The following is a 22184-nucleotide window of genomic DNA, read 5'->3' as shown; positions in this document are numbered from 1 at the left end:
AACAGTGGGTACATCTACACTAGAGATGAAAGGTGGTACATTCCAGCTTGAGGAGACATACCCGTGCTAGATCAGTCAGCGCTAGTAGCTAAAATTAGAAGTGTAGCCATGGTAGCACAAGTGACAGAAGGGGATTGTCACAGAAGGGGATTGTCCAAAGTACAATCCTGTTTGAGACTCTTGGTATGTACTTGGGGTGACTAGCCCTTCCCTCTGCTCACACCACTGTCTATACCAGGGGTCGGCAACGTTCGTCACACGGCTCGCCAGGGTAAGCACCCTGGGCCGGGCCAGTTTATTTACCTGCTGACGTAGTAGATTCGGCCAATCGCGGCCCCCACTGGCTGCAGTTCGCCGTCCCGGGCCAATGGGGGCGGTGAGAAGCCGCGGCCAGCACATCGCTCGCCCGTGCCGCTTCTCACCACCCCCATTGGCCTGGGACGGCGAACTGCGGCCAGTGGGGGCCGCGATCGGCCGAACCTGCCGCGTCAGCAGGTAAATAAAACTGGCCCGGCCCGCCAGGGTGCTTACCCTGGCGAGCCGCGTGCTGAACGTAGCCGAACCCTGGTCTATATTAATATTTTGAGCACGCGAGTACCATCATAGCTAGTGTGGGTATGTCACCTGACGCTGGAATTTACACTTTCCAGCTCTAGTGTAGACACATCCAATGAAAAGTGACCTCAGGATAAATTGAAAGAATCTCAGAGCAATAATCTAACTGGAAAGAACCAGCATGGGTTTAAGAGTGAAAACTTGCTGTAGGTTACTCAGGAATTTATTAGATATAATTATTTTAGGTGTCTTTTACATTAAAGGATGATGGTTCTGTTGCAATTCTCCACCTGTGTTTGAAGTTTTGGAGGAAGTCCACCTTTTTAGGTAGAACACCACATGTTTGTCAAGTTCTTCTATTGCAGATCACAAGATTCCTTTGTAATCTGTGTTATACATTCTTTGGGGCAGGGACTGTATTTTGTTCAGTGTGTTTGCAGCACCTAATGGGATCTTGGTCCATGATTAGGCCTTCTAGGTGCTACCACAATACAAATAAATAAAAATATGTTACGTAGAGATATAAGGCACCTCAAGCATCATATTCAAGCAAATAACACAAGTATGTTGTGATTTTCTATGCTGCTGGAGAGGGCTTTTTCCCTCCAGAATCAAAGATTTTACAAATATAAGACTGATACTGTTCTTTTGTCTTGAAACAAATCTGCTTGACCACTTTCTACAGCTATTGTTTCTTTTAAAAGAAGCTACTGATTGAGAAAGATTGATGAAAGCAGTATGGCAAGAGAAGGGCAATATTCTTTATAGTGAGCAAAACCTACATATTTTCCTGATGTGACTAAAACCACACAAGCGCATAAAAAGAAATTGCTTTCTCTGAGTAGTGAGTTTGTCTCTCTGGGTTTCAGTGATACAGTATTATTTCCAACAAAATGTAACTTTAAAGATAAGAAGTGGGTTTTGTTTTACTTCAGTAATGTGATTTTTTTTAATTCCCACATTTATAGTAAAGAATCTGAAAAGAAGTGTTGACTTATCAGATTCTGTATTGCCTAATTTTTGAGTTTTTGGCTTTATCTGGTTTTATTTTTCTGCACAAAATAAAATTATTCAATTATGCTTTTTGACAGCATTATTGAAGATTTCATGGGGGAAAAAACCCATAAGCAATATTAAAAATTCATTTTTTTCTGGAAATGATTATTCCTTAGAATGTGTTAGAGAATTTTCCCCCCCCCCTGTGTTGGGACAACCCCCCTTCAGGTAGTTGAAGGCTGCTATCAAATCCCCCTCACTCTTTTCTTCTGAAGACTAAATAAGCCCAGTTCCCTCAGCCTCTCCTCATAAGTCATGTGCCCCAGCCCCCTGTTCATTTTTGTTGCCCTCTGCTGGACTCTCTCCAATTTGTCCACATCCTTTCTGTAGTGGGGGGCCCAAAACTGGATGCAATACTCCAGATGTGCCTCACCAGTTCCGAATAGAGGGGAATAATCACTTCCCTCGATCTGCTGGCAATGCTCCTACTAATGCAGCCCAATATGCCGTTAGCCTGGTTGGCAACAGGGGCACACAGTTGACTCATATCCAGCTTCTCGTCCACTAATCCCCAGGTCCTTTTCTGCAGAACTGCCGCTTAACCAGTCGGTCCCCAGCCTATAACAGTGCATGGGATTCTTCCACCTTAAGTGCAGAACTCTGAACTTGTCTTTGTTGAACCTCATCAGATTTCTTTCGGCCCAATCCTCCAATTTGTCTAGGTCACTCTGAATCCTATCCCTACCCTCCAGTGTATCTATCTCTCCCCCCACATCTTAGCGTCATCCGCAAACTTGCTGAGGGTGCAATCCATCCCATCATCCAGATCATTAATGAAGATGTTGAACAAAACCGGCCTCAGGACCAACCCTTGGGGCACTCTGCTTGATACCAGCTGCCAACTAGACATAGAGCCATTGATCACTACCCGTTGAGCCTGACAATCTAGCCAGCTTTCTATCCACCTTATAGTCCATTCATCCAACCCATACTTCTTTAACTTGCTGGCAAGAATGCTGTGGGAGATCATATCAAAAGCTTTGCTAAAGTCAAGGTATATCATGTCCCTTGCTTTCCCCATATTCACAGAGCCAGTTATCTCATCATAGAAGGCAATCAGGTTGGTCAGGCATGACTTGCCCTTGGTGAATCCATATTGACTGTTCCTGATCACCTTCCTCTCCTCCAAGTGCTTCAAAATGGATTCCTTGAGGACCTAATCCGTGATTTTTCTGGGGACTGAGGTGAGGCTGACCGGTCTGTCGTTCCCCAGATTCTCCTTCTTCCCTTTTTTAAAGATGGGCACTACATTTGCCTTTTTCCAATCATCTGGGACCTTCACTGATCACCACGAGTTTTCAGAGATAATGGCCAATGGATCTGCAATCACATCAGCCAACTCCTTCAGCACCCTTGGATCCATTGCATCCAGCCCCATCGACTTGTGCATGTCCAGCTTTTCTAAATAGTCCTTAACCTGTTCTTTCACCACTGAGGGCTGCTCACCGCCTCCCCATACTCTGCTGTCAGTGCAGCACAGACCTTGTCTGTGAAGACCAAGGCAAAAAAAGCATGGGGATGCAACCCCATGCTCCAGATGACTCCAAACTTCTGACTGCAAGAAACTGGGACTGGACAACAGAGGATGGATCACTCAATAAATTGCCCTGTTCTGTTCACTCCCTCTGGCTCCAGCCACTGCCGGAAGACAGGCTACTGAGCTAGATGGGCCCAGTTCTTATATGGCATCACTCTTGATTTACAACAGTGTGAAGTCAGAATGAGGGCCTTTGAGCTTTACCTCTAATTCTCTGACCACTACCTACAAGAGTTAGATTTCCTGTTTGGTAGTAAATCACACAGCATTTTGGCAAAAATCATCCACACATGTTTAAAAGACAGCAAGATGACCATTGGCGAGAAAAATAATAATAATTGTAGCAATCATTCCTAACAAGCTCTATGTAAATTCCCCTGGTGCTGAGACTGTTACATTTGGCAACATTCTTTATGGCTGGATGATAGATTAAACTGGGACTAGACAGACACAACTAGCACCACCTGCTACTAGCTCTTTAATTCTTGTTTCCTTGACAGCAGTTCTTGGTATTTTAACAAAAGACCAATCTAGCTCCCATCAAAGTCAGTGAGACTTTTCCCCTTGATTTCAGCTGAACTAACACGGGACCCCAGAGGAGAAAAGGAAAAGAGGCTCTGTAATGCCAGTTGACAACATCATTTTTCAAAGACTAGAAACCAGTGGCACATGCGGTGGCCATGTACAATGCACACTGAGAGATGGTGAGTGTTTATTATGGATCCTGTTTTTTCCCACAGCTCTTTACTGTGCATTTAAAGATAGCAAATAGCTTTGGATTTGTCATTTGTAATGAGCTGTTAAAAGGTTCCACATATCCAGAGCTTTTACCTTCACTGTAGGAAAGCAGTCCTGTAAATAAACTAGAACCACAGTTACCATTTGTTTCACTGCCTTTCTGCTTGCATGAATAAAGGCTTTTTGTTTTATTTTTTAAAATTATTTCCTTTTTTGGAATGAGGTCCATAGTTGGCACTAGCATCCCCTTGGTAAGGTGGAGTAGGGAAATCAAGTGTTCACTACTATCAACTATAAAGTCCCTGTTCTTTTGGATAAGCAGAGGACTTCACCATCAGTCCTGGTACTGTCAAAAGTAGTAGTACAAATGTAAACATTTTAACAGTGACTCAAATGTATTTTAAAATGATAGCTCATCAATAGTGATCTCATTCTTTATCTTTCAACTCTTAAATTTTCAATAAATAAATCGAGAAGCATATATTTATTTATTTAATTTCTTTAGATTTACAAAATCATAAAACTTGCCTATATAAAAGTTCTGGGTGCCATTAGAATTAGACTTACAATTGCCAGTGATGACTGCCCGGTAGTAAGAAAATAATAGTACATAGATAGTGAATTAAAGAGATTAAAGCAGCGACACAGCTCCTTGATACCGTGCCTGCCCTCTCCAAGATAAATACCCTAATCCTAATCCTTCTCCAAAACCCTGGATGGCAGTTGCAGTTTGATGGCTTCCATTACAACTTTGTACTCTGTGCTGAGGAACAAAACCTATAAAGTGCTATTTAATGCTCAGTACTCTAAAAAATCAGGTTGTCAGTATTTCTATTTGGGTACCTAAAAGCAGAAGCTACTTTTGACGTTTATCTCTCTGTGCCTCTGCTCCCCACTTGTCAAATGGGGATAATGATACTCTCTCATCTCCCAGGGGTGTTGTGAAAATAAATTCATCAGTGTTTGTGAAGTACTTGATACTATAGGGATGCATGCCATAGGAAAAACCAACAAGGAAATGGATAATTCTGTCTTCAGAGAAACGTTTGGAGTAATTGGCAATAAATAAGGCCTAGGGACATATATTGAATAATGTGGAGAAAATAAGATATTGCAGAGCTGCTCTTTCGATGAGCATCATCCATTTTGTGCACTGAATGAGGCGGGGTCCTATGGACAAAATGGTATATGATCATGTAATTAATGACTGTATCATACGGCATATGCTGAAGAGGGCCAAACCAAGGTTGAACAGGAACCTTCTAGCATTTTCTAATGTTTGAGTGCAACTTTAACATTCTTTTAACATTTTGTGTGTGTACCGACTGCTGATTCCTTAGGAAACTAAGAGCACATGTTGCTATCGTTTTATATAAAATAATGGCTTTCATCCAGTTGTGCAGATCTCAGATCAATCTGGCAATGCATTATTTTTGCCTGTCATTACCAACCTCCCGTTCACTCTGCTATTCCTTCCCTCCACTCATTTGCTTAGCTTTTGCATATGTCAGTATTTTGTAATCTTTCTGTCAGTTATTTGTGGACAGTAAATGTTTGGAACTCGTTTTATGTCAGTTTACATTGTCACTTTTATTCAGAGAAATAAATCTATTTAGGATTTAAGGGGACAGTTTCAGTTTTTCAGTTTCCAAAACATGCTCATAGTAATTTAAAAAAAACAACAACCCCAAAACGGCAGTGTAAAGTGACCCAAATGGAAGTTCTCTTTGAAACTTAGTGTCTTCAATTTAAATCTAAACATAGGTATACTTAATCCTCTTAATCCTGCCTCAGTGTGGGGGGATGGACTAGCCATTTTATGAGAAAAATCCAGCTCTGTCGGGATTGTGGGTGAAGCTTTGAATTGCGGGCAGGATTTTTTTTAACCAAATATCATCATAGAATTGTAGGACTGGAAAGGTCCTCAAGAGATCTTCTAGTCCTATCCCCTGCACTCAAGGCTGGACTGAGTGTTACCCTGACCATCCCCTGACAGGTGTTTGCCCAACCCAGGGGTCGGCAAAGTTTGGCAGGCGGCTCACCAGGGTAAGCACCCTGGTGGGCCGGGCCAGTTTATTTACCTGCTGACGCGGCAGGTTCGGCTGATCGCGGCCCCCACTGGCTGCAGTTCGCCATCCCAGGCCAATGGGGGCAGCGGGAAGCCGCTTCCAGCACATCCCGCGCTGCTTCCCGCCGCCCCCATTGGCCTGGGACAGCGAACCGCGGCAAGTGGGGGCCACGATCGGCCGAACCTGCCAGGTCAGCAGGTAAATAAACTGGCCCGGCCCGCTAGGGTGCTTACCCTGGCGAGCCGCGTGCCAAACGTTGCCAACCCTTGGTCTAACCTGCTCTTAAAAATCCCCAATGACAGAGATTCCACAACTTCCCCAGGCAATTTATTCCAGAGTTTAACCACCCTCACAGTTAGGAAGTTTTTCCTAATGTCCAACCTAAACTTCCCTTGCTGCCATTTAAATATGATACCTCAAATTATAGTATGGAATAGCAGAAAATACGGGGTGGCATTCTGCCTGAAAGCAACACCCTAGAACCCTCATATTCACCACTGCCATATAAGTATGATATATTTTTGTATAAAATATGGCTGGTGAGGTATCATTTTAAAAGTCTCGATCTGCTAAACATTAATATCCTGTTGGATTGCATGTGCTATCATTGTATGGGAAGTTATGAAGTTTTGCTATGTGTGCATTACATAGGATGGCCAGACGTCCCGATTTTATCGGGACTGTCCTGATATTTGCTTGTTTGTCCTCGTCCCGACCGATATTTCAGTTTTGTCATCTGGTAACCCTAGCATTACGTAAATATGTTGGGAGGTTGGGAACACATTCAACCAGCCTTTCAGGTACAACAATGGAGAAGTCAGACAGTGTTGATGGCCCATTAAGGGGAATCCACACTACCAAGGACTACCAGAGGATTTGTATGCAATGAAGACTTCTCAGAGGGAACACATAGATGACACTGCTTGACTCATGTCATAGCAAAAGATCTTTCCAGAAAGCTGTAAGAACCTATAAAAGAGGGGAAGAGACATCATGACTTGACCTCACTCCCCCCACAACTCAACACCTAGAAGCACATCTGGAGGACAAAGATTCAGAATGGGAGGGGGGGAGTGGTCCCATGCTGTAAAGTAGAATCCCAGCTTGTGTATTAAAGAACTATACCATCAGGGTTAGATACTGCTTGATTCTAATCCTGTCTAGTTTATAGAACTCAGATTGCAATTTTATTTTCATTTCTTAGGTAACCACATTTGATCTGAATGCTTATTACTTATAATTACTTAACATCTATCCTTCTGTAGTTAATAAATCTGTTTTATATTTTACCTTAAACTGTGTGCTTTGGTTGAAGTGCTTGGGAAATCTACTCAGGTTGCAAGGGCTGGTGCACGTCCACTTTCCTTTGTAGAAGTGGGGGGCTGGGTAATGAACTTACATTGGTCAGGATTCTGACCAGGGCAGGATGGTACAGCTCTGGGGAGCTGGGGGGAATTGGCTGGAGCCTCTCTATTGTTGGTTCATGAGTTGCTGGCGAAAACATTCGTGTAACTCAGTTGGGTGTGTCCCTGCCTGTGGATGTCTGTACAAGCGCAAGACCTGGAGGGATTTGCAGCTTGTCACAGCATCACTGTGTGAGAAAGAGCCCAGGCCGGTGGCACAGAGAGCTCAGTGGTACCCCAGTTCCTGGCTGCACCTCAGGGAGCCCATTGCAACAGGCTTTATCATAATTGAGCAGGGAGGGAGGGAAGAACACATCTCTTCTGTGGGTCAATTGCACACTAGGATTAACAAAAATTAAAAGAAAGTATGTGTGTGTTTAAAAAAATATTACAGGAAAGATACTAGAAGGAAGGACATTGAAGCTGCAGAAAACAGCCAGAGTCAAGAACTAAACAAAACTACATACACTTTTCCTTTTCGTTTAAAGTATCCGTCAATACCTCCATGGGATTTGAGGAGCCATCATGCTCCAAATTACTGGCACAAATTTCCATATGGCTTACCAGCTAAGAATCTTCAAGTACTTTACAAACATTAATGAATGAATGTCTCACTGCATCTGGCATGGTAGGTAAGTAATATTATCCCCGTGATACAGTTTGGGAAACTAAAGTACAGAGCGTTTAAGAGTAGGGCTGGGTGGGAAACGTTTTTCTTGTCCCATGTGAATTTTTGATGTTTTGAAAAAAAAAAAGTCTGCCCCAAATTGAGATGAAAAGTCAAAATGTAAAAAACTATGTGTGAAATGAAAATCTGAAAAAATAATCAGTTTGGGTCAATCAAAATTTTTTGATAATTTCAACCTAGTTTGAGTTCAATTTCTCCCCCCGCCCTTTTTAAAGTGTAACTTTACTAAAATTTTAAAAGGAAATGTCATTTTGAATCAAATAACAGAAACTTTCTGGTTTGCCAAACATTTTTACTATTTTTCTTTTCTGAGCCAAAACTGATATTTTTTTTGGCGAACAGTTTCACTTTTGATAAATTGGCATTTTTCAGCAAAAAATGGTTGGTCAAAAAATTCCCAACCAGTTTTAGTTAAAACATGCCCAGGGTCACATGCACGTTGTAGGAGAGCTGGGACTAGAAATGTGATCCCCTGACACCCTGTGTGTTAACTACAAGAGCATGCTTCCATGTTTAGAAAAATTGAATTTGACTATGATATAGATTATAGCATGTAAAGGGAACAGATATCTGTGCACTTGTGTGTCTAAGAACAGCAAAATAGACCTGGGAAGAGTCAAGTGCCTGGAACTATGTTGCGTATAGGTTTTAAATGATATTAGTACACCTAATTAGTAGTACACCTATTAAAATGTAGGGTTATAGTTTTACCACTAGATAGCAGTATTGCTTATTACTCATGGTTACTCTCCTTATTTTGCCTGTCTTGTGAGATGCCGGTCTTCCAATTGAGTATGTTTTGCTTTGATCCTGCTTGCAGAACGACTTTGAGCTTGTTTATCAGGAGAATAAGTCCATGTGAATACATACAAGACCAGAGAAGAGGCAGGCAGCCAGTGATCAGAGGGGCCTGATCTGAGATTTCTTTTAAGTTTTCTTTTGAACTATCTAATTTTCAATGCTGCTTTAGTAGGATTTATGGAAACATATATATATTGCATATGAAACCACTAGAGATGAGCCTGAACCAAACTCTGGATCTACACATTGTGAACTTTGGGAAACTTTGACCCAGATCCAAGCTTTGAACCTTGGGCTTATCTTTAAGTGAACTTGACATTAATAAAAAGTATACTTTCTCATCCCAGAGGGTAGGTTTGAGCCTCAGTAGCAGGAGGACTGTAAGAAGAAAGTAATTGCTATTTTTTGCCAGTTGGTTTTTATAACTGTTTGCAATAATTAAGAAGCTCTGTCCCACTGGTACATATGTCATTGAAATTCAGAGTGCTTTTTTTCAGAAGCTATTTAGTGTTTTTAGTGCAGCAGTTCCATCCACAAAAGCACAGCCATAAACTAAAGTGCAAATTATTTTTTACCCAGTTGCTAAAATCAGGGCTAGTTTGGAAACATTTTACAAATACCTTTGAGTAGTCTTAGGGTACGTCTATACTTACTTCCTGGTCCGGATGTAAGCGATCGATCTTCTGGGATCGATCCCGGAAGTGCTTGCCGTCGACGCCGGTACTCCAGCTCAGCGAGAGGAGTACACGGCATCGACGGGGAACCTGCCTGACACGTCTGGACCCGCGGTAAGTTTGGACTAAGGTACTTCGAATTCAGCTACGTTATTAACGTAGCTGAATTTGCGTACCTTAGTCCGAAGTGGGGGGTTAGTGTGGACCAGGCCTTAAACTCCTTTACTTCCTGTACATTTTGGGACTGATACTGCTTCTACTATAATCAATGGTAAATATGTACTCTGTATGAGAACTCAGTTATCTAAAAACCTGTCAGTATGGACATAGTGTTCTTTGGCCTGCATGCCATCAAACACTGCACCCAATGTCTAGGTCCACTGTCCACCTGGCCTTTATTGCAGAAATCAATGTTCTAAAAACTCAAATGCATAGTAGTTGCCTTAACTTGACACAGTCTAGTTATATTTTACTTTTATGCTTTTCTCACACAACTACAGGGTTCCAGCTACAAAACCTTTTAGTAGTTTTAAAATGCTTAAGTTGCCAACTGGCTCATCTGCTGGAAAGCTCTATATGAAACCATGCACCCAAGCTATGAAAACTCAGCAGTTATCTGACAATATTTAACATGTGATATGGAGTAAAATTAAGACAGAACTCTCTCTCTTTAAAGCAGGATTCAGGTTGGTACCTGCAGTCTGGACAGTTAACATGGTTAAGCATACATGTTTGGCTAGAACAAAGAGCAGAAAGCCCTTGCAGAGGAGAACGCTTCTCTGGAAATGAGATGAGAAACGGTGCTAAGAGACAACCATGAACCTTCAAAAGAGCTTCTTAAATGGTGTATGTACACACACAAAAAATTACTACTGGACCTAAAACTGACCTATCTAGAAGTACAATCTTGAATGGATATGGGAAACATACAATGGACATTTCTTAAGAAATTTCTTCCACCCTTCTTACAGAGTACAGCTGAGAAATGCCTTTGTGGGAGAAGTTATAGATACCAGGTCTAATTGAAGATTCAAGGGAGAAATGGAGAAGCAGAGGCAAGACAGATGTCAGGAGACATCTAACACCAGAAGTCCATGGTTGTTAGTTGCAATCCTGCCAAAAGGCAAAGCAGGGGAAGTGGAAGAGACAATGGGAGCTCATGAAATGTACAAGATTTCTTATTCCCTGTAACAGCACAGATAGTACCTATATCAGGATTAGCTTTGAGAGTTTAAGACTAGATATTTACACTTAACACTTCTTTTATTTAATCCGATTGTTTGTATGGCTCCAGTCATAGCCCAGGACTACACTGTGCTAAGCACTGTGGAAACAGAACAAAAAAGATGGTCCTTGCTCCCCAAAAAGTTTACAATCTAAATAAATCTGATTCTTTATCTCTTTCCTTAACACATCTCATAGTGACTCTAGCCATGGTGAACCTGTTTTGTACATAAGTAGAAGACTTCCTCCTCATTATTTTTTATCCTGTGCCTTCCATTCACTTTAAAAAGAATTGTATTCACTTTAAAAAGTATCATACATGTACAATGTTTCAACAAAATTAATATGAATTAATCCCAAATTAGATTGCAAACTCGTAGGCACGGGGACTACATTTTACTATAGGTTTCTCAGGGTTGCAATCAGAACCAAGATAATAAATAATAATAACGATAATGAATTGAGTTAACACTTGTACAGTTACAACATTTGGAATAACACATTCTGAAATGAAGCGGGTTAAGATCAGAAAATAGCAATATAACAAATTAAATTAAAAATCACATTTATGTTTTAGGGTTTTTTTAAACATGAGGCATTATGCATTTATGTGTGCTGTGAAAGAAATATTACATTCTACAAGACTCATAGACTCATAGACTTTAAGGTCAGAAGGAACCATTATGATCATCTAGTCTGACCTCCCGCATGATGCAGGCCACAAAAGCTGACCCAACCCCTTTCCCTTAACTCTGTTGTTGAAGTCCCCAAATTCTGTGATTTAAAGACTTCAAGTTGCAGAGAATCCTCCAGCTAGCGACCCCCGCCCCATGCTGCGGAGGAAGGCGAAAAACCTCCAGGGCCTCTGCCAATCTACCCTGGAGGAAAATTCCTTCCCGACACCAAATATGGCGATCAGTAGAACCCCGAGCATGTAGGCAAGATTCTCCAGCCAGACCCTCATTGGCCATTGATACTATTTACCAGCGATGGCACGCTGTTGATTTGACTAAAATCACGTTATCACATTAAACCATTCCCTCCATAAACTTATCAAGCTTAATCTTGAAGCCAGACAGGTCCTTCGCCCCCACTGTTTCCCTCGGAAGGCTGTTCCAATATTTTACCCCTCTGACAGTCAGAAACCTTCGTCTAATTTCAAGCCTAAACTTCCCCACGGCCAGTTTATATCCATTTGTTCTCGTGTCCACATTAGTACTGAGCTGAAATAATTCCTCTCCCTCCCTGGTATTTATCCCTCTGATATATTTAAAGAGAGCAATCATATCCCCCCTCAGCCTTCTTTTGGTTAGGCTAAACAAACCGAGCTCCTCGAGTCTCCTTTCATACGACAGGTTTTCCATTCCTCTGATCATCCTAGTGGCCCTTCTCTGTACCCGTTCCAGTTTGAGTTCATCCTTTTTAAACGTGGGAGACCAGAACTGTACACAGTACTCCAAATGAGGTCTCATCAGTGCCTTGTACAATGGAAGCAGCACCTCCTTATCCCTACTAGATATACCTCGCCTAATGCATCCCAAGACCACATTGGCTTTTTTCACTGCTACGTCACATTGCCGACTCATAGTCATCCTGCGGTGTACCAGGACTCCGAGGTCTTTCTCCTCCTCCGTTACTTCCAACCGATGTGTCCCCAGTTTGTAACTAAAATTCTTGTTAGTCATCCCTAAATGCATCACCTTACACTTTTCACTATTAAATTTCATCCTATTTCTGTTACTCCAATTTACAAGGTCATTCAAGTCTCCCTGCAGAATATCCCGATCCTCCTCCGTATTGGCAATACCTCCCAACTTTGTGTCATCCGCAAACTTTATCAGCCCACTCCTACATTTGGTTCCGAGGTCAGTAATAAATAGATTAAATAAAATGGGACCCAAAACCGAACCTTGAGGAACTCCACTGGTGACCTCCCTCCAACATGACAGTTCACCTTTCAGTATGACCCGCTGCAGTCTCCCCATTAACCAGTTCCTTATCCACCTCTGGATTTTCATATCGATCCCCATCTTTTCCAATTTAATCAATAATTCCTCGTGCGGTACCGTATCAAACGCTTTACTGAAATCGAGGTATATTAGGTCCACCGCATTTCCCTTATCTAATAAGTCTGTTATTTTCTCAAAGAAGGAGATCAGATTGGTTTGGCACGATCTGCCTTTGGTAAAACCATGTTGTAATTTGTCGCAATTGCCATTGACCTCAAGGTCCTTAATTACTTTCTCCTTCAAAATTTTCTCCAGGACCTTGCATACTACAGATGTTAAACTGACAGGCCTGTAGTTACCCGGGTCACTTTTTTTCCCTTTCTTGAAAATAGGAACCACATTAGCTATTCTCCAGTCCAACGGTACCACCCCCGAGTTTAAAGATTCATTAAAAATTATCGCTAAGGGGCCTGCTATTTCTCGCGCCAGTTCCTTCAATATTCTTGGATGAAGATCATCCGGTCCGCCCGACTTAGTCCCGTTAAGGTGTTCAAGTTTGGCTTCTACCTCGGATACGGTAATCCCCCCTCCTTTATTCCCCTCTGTCACGCTGCCACTATTCCTAAACCCTTCATTTGCCTCATTAAAGACCGATGCAAAATATTCGTTTAGATATTGTGCCATGCCTAGATTATCCTTAATCTCCACTCCAGCTACAGTCTTCAGCGGTCCCACTTCTTCTTTCTTTGTTTTCTTCCTATTTATATGGCTATAAAACCTCTTACTATTGGTTTTAATTCCCCTCGCAAGGTCCAACTCTACACGGCTTTTGGCCTTTCTCACTCCATCTCTACATGCTCTGACCTCAATAAGATAAGTTTCCTTACTGATCCCTCCCCTCTTCCACTCTTTGTACGCTTTCTGTTTTTTCTTAATCGCCCTTTTGAGACGCTCGCTCATCCAGCTCGGTCTAAATCTCTTGCCTACTAACCGTTTTCCCTTTCTCGGGATACAGGCCTCCGACAGCTCCTGCAACTTTAACCTAAAATAATCCCAGGCATCATCTGCCTTTAGATCCATAAATATGTTAGCCCAATCCACTTCCCTAACCAGTCCTCTTAATTTATTAAAATTAGCCTTTTTAAAATTGTAAACCCTAGTCTCCGATTTAATTCTGTTAATCCTTCCATTTAGTTTAAACCGAATTAGCTCATGATCACTCGAGCCAAGGTTGTCCCCTACAACCATTTCCTCAACGAGGTCCTCACTACTCACCAAAACCAAATCTAAAATGGCCTCCCCCCTCGTCGGTTCAGCTACTACTTGATGAAGGAATTCATCAGCAAGCACAAAATCATGCTAGAAAAATGTTCGCAATAAAAAGCTTTTTTGGGTCCCAGGAAACCCATGAAGCGATACTGCATGTCAATGATTGCTTGTGCTTGGAACTCTAAGATAGGGAGGTTAAAAACAGAAGTCAAGCTCATTTACCACAGAATATTGAATATCTGTGACTGAACATAAATTAAATGAATGAATCAATACCACCCTCAGACATTTAGAGGAAGTATTAATCAATGGACAGTGCCATTTCCTTGTGTTATTATGTTTTATTGGATAGTCTCAGCTCATCTTTGTGGAGAAAAGGTTTAAATTTAAATTAAGTTTAATTTCAGAACCATGAGACAGATGATATTTGCTGTTTCCTTTATGTGTGTGTTTTATAAATCTACTGCATATATCAGACTTTGTTGTGACCTAAAACCTCAGCACACTGAAGGTTGAGGATGAATGTTCTTTAACCAATCATGTTTATGCAGGGGAAGGACAAGGCTACTTGAGGACAAAAGCCTTACAATACTGGCTGGCTAGTGTGAGGTAGAAGTACAAGGAGTGTGATCTATTAACAGCACTACTGCTATTCCCTATGGTAAACCTAGAACCAGGTGGTTCCTGGTGCCTGCCCTGCACTCCCACACAAGAGACGAAAGGGGCAGAAGGCAGCTCCTTACTCCCCTATGCTAGCTACCTGCCGTGCACGAAAGCAGCCATTTCTGAAGTGCTACTCCCCCTCCTGCAGAGTGGGTGAAGAGTGTGTTGGCAGAGAACAGGCACAGCCCTGGCTCCTCTAACAATGGTGACCCTCCACCATGCACCAGACAGTGCATGGTGCATCAGACAGAGGGTTGGCATAAGGTATGTATTACAGAGCATGTGTGTGTCCATCCATGTCCATCTCCTGAGCAGGGGGAAACTGGGAAGCAGACGGACTCTGAGCCACATTCTCTACTTCCTGGCTTGCTGCAGCAAGGCACTGCTCTTTAAGCAGGGCTTACACCGGTGCCACAATTCATTCCTGAGGGAGCACCAGTTCATACCATTAATACATTACCTTCCAGTAAGAAGGGTAAAAGGAAGTTTTTAAGGGCATTCCCTGGAAGCAGTCTAATTTTGGTGTTGTTAACCACAAATGAGTTGGTCTGGTTGGCAAGCCTTGTTTACAGCTTTCTGCCCTCACTGCCTGCTGAAATGCTGTATATGTATCTGCACTTAATTTATGACAGTTCTGAGATTTCCCATAACTAGTGCTACTGATATCCTCTTTGTGGCCATAGAAAGGAAAAGCACTAGTCATGGTGAACAAAGCAATTTGTTTGATTATGATGGCATTGAACAGTCCCTACAAAGTCTCTAAACACTGGAAAAACTGCTATGTACAAAAATCTTCCCTCCTCTGCCCACCCACTGGTAATTCTAGCTGCACACTACCCCCAGCTGGGAGAGTCATGGTATCTGATGCACCATTGTCAGCAGAAAACAATTATTTACCCATAGAAATGAATGCTTTGCCGGGGGTGTCTCTGGAGCTGTAGATCTATCAAATGACAGTCCTCCTGTATATTTAAACTGTTTTCCCTCTTCAGTCACATGGGACTGATTGGACACTATGAACATTTCTTTGCTCTTTTTACATGACACCATCTATCAAAATGTGCCTCTGGATGGATAATAAAACAATTCATAAGCCAGATGTATTACTGACACAGAGAAGGACCAAGGACATAAACCGTAAGAGTTGGTTGTAGCCTTTGGATGCACTGGCATGCTCATCACCAACTCATTGTGCACATCTTGATTGGAACCTATGGGTACTGCTCATTTTTGAGCACCTAACCTAAGCAGAGGCGGCTCCAGGCACCAGCACAGCAAGCGCGTGCCTGGGGCGGCAAGCCGCAGAGGGTGGCCTGCCGGTTACTGTGAGGGCGGCATGCCTGCAGGAGGTCCGCTGGTCCCGAGGCTTTGACAGTAATTTGGCGGTGGGGATGCTGAAGGCGCGGCACCGGTGGACCTCCCGCAGGCATGCCGCCGAATCCGTGTGGCCAGCGGACTACCCGCAGGTGTGCCATGAAAGCCGCCTGACTGCCGTGCTTGGGGCGGCAAAAAACATAGAGCCGCCCCTGAACCTAAGTATCTGTGGGAGCAAAACTGGGACCAAAGTATGAAAGGCTTCCTTATAATGTTGTCATACAGCATCTTTTAACTCTTGTCACTAATGTGTAGAAATCAAGGGCATAAAATTAGAAATGAACAATGCCATTCTAGAAAAACATCAGACTTTACTACAGCGTAGATCAAAGTCTGCCTTCATTTACACTTGCATAATCACACTGACTTCAACAAACACTGACTTAACTGGACCAGCACCACCATGACTATGCCTTTCCTTTTGCTTGGAGCAGGGTGAACTATTCAACAAACAGCAAACAGCTTATCTGGCAAATTCAGTCCCAGTTTCCGTCCATAAATTAGTAGTGACTGGGCTAAGATTATTACATTTGTTTGTTATTTGAACTGATTCAGTGTGTGGCTTGTACAAACATGGTGTAGCCAATGGAGTGTTCACAAAGTACTTATTGCAAATATTGCTTTGTACATGTGCTACTAGTGCTATGTGATTGATCCCTTAAATTGCATGATATTGCTTCTGTTCCTTGACTGGACGACTCCCAAACTTAAAAAAAAAAAAATCAAGTCAGCCATGTGTACACACCTGCAAATAGATGTTTGGACAAGTATTCGTGATACTCTCTTCTTTAACAAAATGTTGTGATAATTAGAGTTCAAAGGAGATGTACCTGCTTTGCCAGACACCATATGGTCTTTTGAGGCATGAGGGAACAATTCTGTAAGATGGCATGCTTCTTTTAAAAAAAAGAAAGACAAGGAAAAAAAAAATATTTCAAGGGCTTCACATGTTGTCTTGAAAGCAGATGGCTGCTGAAAGGAGAGCTCCCCATCCACTTTCCAGAATCCACCTGCACCTGTTTAAATATTTTTTTCTTCAAAACTATTTGGAAAACTGTAGAAGAGTCTTCTCGGGATCTGTCTGAATCACAAAATGTGAGGGCGCAGAGAGAAGAGACCAGGGAAAAGAACAGACTTTCAACTCCTGAGGAAAGGCAGGTGCTTCCCTGACAATTACTTCCTAGAGGCTCCTCCCAGAGGGAAGGGAGTGCCTGATCCTGATACGTCTTCAGTGGGAATCATTCCTCTCTCTCTTTCTTACTAATTCTGTTTATTTGCATTAGTTCCCCTTGCTTTTTGCTCATGGACTACCCTGGAAGGTGCGAGACTCTGAAGTGACCTGGCCAGAGGGCCAAGTCACAGGAAGAGACAGGTCACTGCAGAGGTGGAGCAGCCAGCAGCAGCAGACCCCAGCAGAGAGAGTGCTGCCACGCCAGGCCACGAGGTGGTACAGTGAGCCGACCCCATCACCAGGAGCTATCTGCAATGCTATGGCCAATTAAAAAAAAAAATTAGCTGCACTGGGTTCAGAAAAGAAACCTGACTCCTTTGCTGCATCAATAACACAATTACTGAAATGAACGATAGTGCAGCCAAAGAAGAGGAGAGAATAAAAGATATGAAACAGAGAATTGATTTAATGAAGAAAGAAACCTCACGAGAGATTAATCAGAGTGGGGTGGGTTGTTTTTTGTTTTTTAAACTCAAGAGGCTCCAGGGAAAAGCGTACCAACTTATAGAACAGATGGAGGAGGAACAGTATGAGAAAGTATGGTATCCCTGAGGAGCCAGAAAACAACAAGTGCTGGACTTCCTGGCTCTGTTCTTTAAAGAAGTTTTAAATCTAGTTGTCGTGGGCTGGCTGGGTTCAGCCTTGCCCAAGACTTAGCAGCTATCCCTCAGCCTCACTGATGAGCTAGCAACATAAGGGCTAATTAGTGTCCCCAGTTGTATGTAATGGGGCTTAATTAGAAAGACTGACCTCAGGTGTGGTGGTGAAACAGGGAACGCACTACTGAAGCCTGACCTACACCTAACACTTAGGTTGATCTAGCTACATCACTCAGAGCTGTGAAAAACTTCACGCCCTGTGCCACATAGTTAGGTTGACCTATCCCCTACTGGAAATGAAGCTAGGTCAGTGGAAGTATTCTTCCATTGACCAAGCTACTGCTTCTTGGAGAGGTGGATATGCTACAGTGATGGGAAACCCCCTTCCACCGTGTCGTGTCTATGCTACAGTGGCATAGTTGCAGTGCTGCAGATGTGCCTCTTCAGCACTCATAGCGCAGACATACCCTTAAATAGAGCTGGGAACCCAGTTTAAGAGGAAGGAAGACCTTGGAGGGAGAAACCAAGGGGAGTTTCCTCTAGGAAGAGTCTGAGGAAGGGTGCCCTAGAGGTTAGGGTGCACCCTTATACTAGTAGGGTATTTTTATTCGGTTTCTAAGCACTAATGCCAAAAGCAAACAAACCAAACCTTCCCTTCAGATCTACAGTTGTCTCTAAAAATACCAGGCTTGCTTTGGCAATCCAGGAAGCAAAAAGCATTAAAGAAAAGCCCAGATACTGCAGAAGAATGGAAATCTACTAGTATCACAGGGAGCTGATTCGAAATGATATTTTCCCCCTGTGAAAAGAATGTATTCATAGACTTTAGGGCTAGAAGGGACCATCATGATCTGGTCTGACCTCCAGCATAGTACCAGCCAAAGAACCTCGCCCAATAATTTCTACATGAAGTCTGTCTCTTCTGCTTGAGCTATAGCATAGTCTAGATTTCAAGACGTCAAATGATGGAGGGCACCACTAGGAATTTTGATTTTCATTGAAATATTTTTGTTTTTCAGTTTGACAAAACCCTGAAATTTCTATAAGCCATTTGAGAAAAAAAAATGCTTTAAATGAAAAAATTTGATAGTCTCCAGTACTGTATTTTTACCACTACTACTCTCTTGAAGTTGAGAACTCAGATATCTTGGAGCAATATTAAACTTATTAAACTAATGGAACTAGTGTCCAGATCATCCTGTAAGATGACCCTCCAAGTGCAGAACTAATGCCAAAGAGTGTCAGATACCTCACAGAGGATCGGAATCCTCTCCAGGGGAGAGAGTTAAATGAGTGGTTCTCAATCTATTTACCATTGTGGGCCACATATGCAGCTCTGTGTGTGTTATGCGGGCCGGCATCCACACAATATATATACACTACCTGTATGGCCCTGAGGATGTCATATGGGCAACAGTTGTGTGCTGATTGGGCTGCAGGTTGAGAACAACTCATTTAAACAGTTGCCAGGTGGGAGGGGGCCACATTGTTCCCCTGACCTGGAGACTATTAGAAAAGGTAACAGCCCCAGGAAAGCTTTGTTACTGGGGCTTTACGGAAGACCAAAGTGTGAGAAGAGCAGAGGGGTGGGGCTGCCTTGTGTGGAAAGCCTGGGATCCATGAGGTTTGAGGAAGGAACTTTTATCCATGAAAAATTCCACCCCATAGAATAACTATGGGGTAACTCTTAAAAACAACCCTCAGAGTTCTCCTTCCCTTAAATTCTTCCAGTAAGGTGGAAAATATTGTGTAGTAAGCAGCCCTGCTTTGTGTACTGCACAGCAGCTGTAAGGAGCAGCAAGGTGCATAAACTAGTGAGCATCCCTGCCGTATCCAGGGCACAATACCTGTCAGGTATAAAACAGTCCAGGGCATGAGACAGGGCTCCTTTTCCATTCACTACTCCCTTATTGCACTATGTGATTATGCTACTGTAAGTGAGCCAGGCTTCAGTTCAACCAAGTTGAAGTTCAACACTCATTTTCACCACTCCCTTGAATTAGCTTTGCATCTGCATTCTTCTGCCCTTGTAAAAGGTTGATGGATTTAAAAGTCTGCAGTTGAAGCACAAAGAGCAAAGGCTTGTAACTTGGCCAACTCAAAACCAATTTGCACTTTAATTCTCCAAAGCATTTATTTTCCACAGGGACTATTACTCTGTCACACTTCAACTTCTTCCACCACCTTTCTGCACAGAAGCTGTTTAAATAAAGATCAGTGTTATGGGGCACAGTTACCACTGAAGCGCCCTGTGGTATCGGGAGTCGGCATTGCACTGGTCAGCGCCTCTTGTGTTCTCTTTGGCTGCCTCCTCTGTGGCACACTATTGTCGGCTGTGTTCTGTGACTTTGCCCTCTTGTCATTCATCCTCCTTCCAACATAAGAAAAAGATCCAACTATAAGTCCAAAATTAAACATCTAAATACTAATTCTTCTGCTCCTCTCGGGCTCCACTGAAGTGTTATTTTTCTACCTCAGGGCCTCCCGCTCCGGAGCCTAATCTCCTCCTGCAGAGTTCTTCCCCTGTTGCTTCTTATTTAGCAGGTCCCCTCCTTGGGACTGTAGTTGCTTCCCCGAGGGATTTTTCTTTTCCTTCTAGCCCTTGGCTCAGGACTTCTCCCACAGGAGCCTACTCTGCTTCCTGTGGCTCCTTCTTTCTGACTTCCTGCCCATTTAAGCCCTATCTCAGGGCCTCCTCCCTACAGGAGTCTGGCCTCCTCCCTTTGGGTTTCTCTCTGCAGGAGAGTCCTGCATCCTCCACAGTTTCTTTCCTCTGCAGTCACCCCCAGCCTACTTATAAGCCCCAGGTGGCTATTAGATAGTCAGCTAATACCACCCCCCTCTGGCCAGGACACAATCAATCCATCATCCCACAGGCATGGAACATGTTCCCAACACGGTGTTTTCCTTGTCTAGTAGCTGATGGGGCTTTACCCCATCACAATCAAACTTACATTCTCCTAATATAAAGACTAAAGTATTTTCCTGACTGACAGAGAGACCTGAGGAAGAGCTTTGTGTAGCTTGAAAGCTTGCATCTTCCACTAACAAAAGTTGGTCCAGAGAAAGATATTACCTCACCCACCTTGTCTCTCTAGTGTCTAGGGACCAACATAGCTACAACAACAATGCAAAAACCCAAACTTGAAAGATTCAGAAATTTGAGCACCTGAAATCAGAGGGTTCAAATGGAAACTTTAACTGTCATTGATGTTAACATTTCAGCTAAATTTGAAGCTATAAAATACTTATGTACCACAATCTAATTTTGTATGTTCTTCATATCAACAGTCACAAAAATCCCTGTTCCTCTTGTACTTTAATATCCGCTTTTGCTGGCAGTATATGTATGATAATTTCTCTGAGCCAGATCCGACCTCTAATGAGATGCTGAATGCCCTAAACTCCCATTGACTTCAATGGAAATTATCTGAGCTCAGTACCTTACCTCCCTGCAGGATTGGATCCTTGGTATTTTATTGCTATTATAAACTGTAATGATAGTCTGTTTACTCTAGCACATGAATAATATATATAAATGTATCACAAACTGTTTTAAGGAAATCCAATAAAACGTCAGTATACAAACACTATAATAAAATACATTGATTAAAGGTAATGGGTATTGTCTGACTAAACTCTTGCAAATCGGCGGATATCATCTTTTACCATTAAATTGCTTTGGCTTCCTTTCACTTCACACAACATCTAAGATTTCATGGTTTTTAAGAGACAAACTGCAAATAAAACCATGGATAAGGACAGTTGAAGAGGGTCATATTTATTCACTCATGAATCTGTCACCACGTATCTGATCCCTAATCATTAAAGACAATATATAAAACTGTTCGTATATTAGTTTGAGAGATGCCACTTGTCAAAAGAAGCGTTAAGAAAACGGAAAATAAAAAGAGCCAGAAAGAACGAGCTAGTTAAGAGCAGTGGGCAAAACCATCACAGATGCAGTTAACTGGACACAAAGACTTCTCCTGAAACCTTGAGACTGTTAAAGAACTCTGGACATGCTTAGCAAAGGAGTAGCAAAATGGTTTGAATGACATACAGGGAGTTTAATACAGTTGAAGAAAAATGAAGAAATATAATGTAGTCTAATGGAACATTAAATCCTACAAGGCAGGGGTTCAAATGAGGGCCCTTCATGCAGAATCTGATATAAAAAAATGCTTCAATCTGATGTGTTTTAGAACTAATTTTCTGGCAGTATAACATTTAACACACAATAAAATACCCAAATGGGTATCTTTACTGGAGAAAGTTGTACCTTATTTACCAGGCAACCAGGTAAATATGCCCTCCTTACCCACACATGACCTAAATTCAAACTGGCAAAGAA

Source organism: Trachemys scripta, chromosome 3 (assembly GCF_013100865.1).
Source record: "Trachemys scripta elegans isolate TJP31775 chromosome 3, CAS_Tse_1.0, whole genome shotgun sequence".
Taxonomy (NCBI): Eukaryota; Metazoa; Chordata; order Testudines; family Emydidae; genus Trachemys; species Trachemys scripta.
This window is presented reverse-complemented; position numbering follows the sequence as displayed.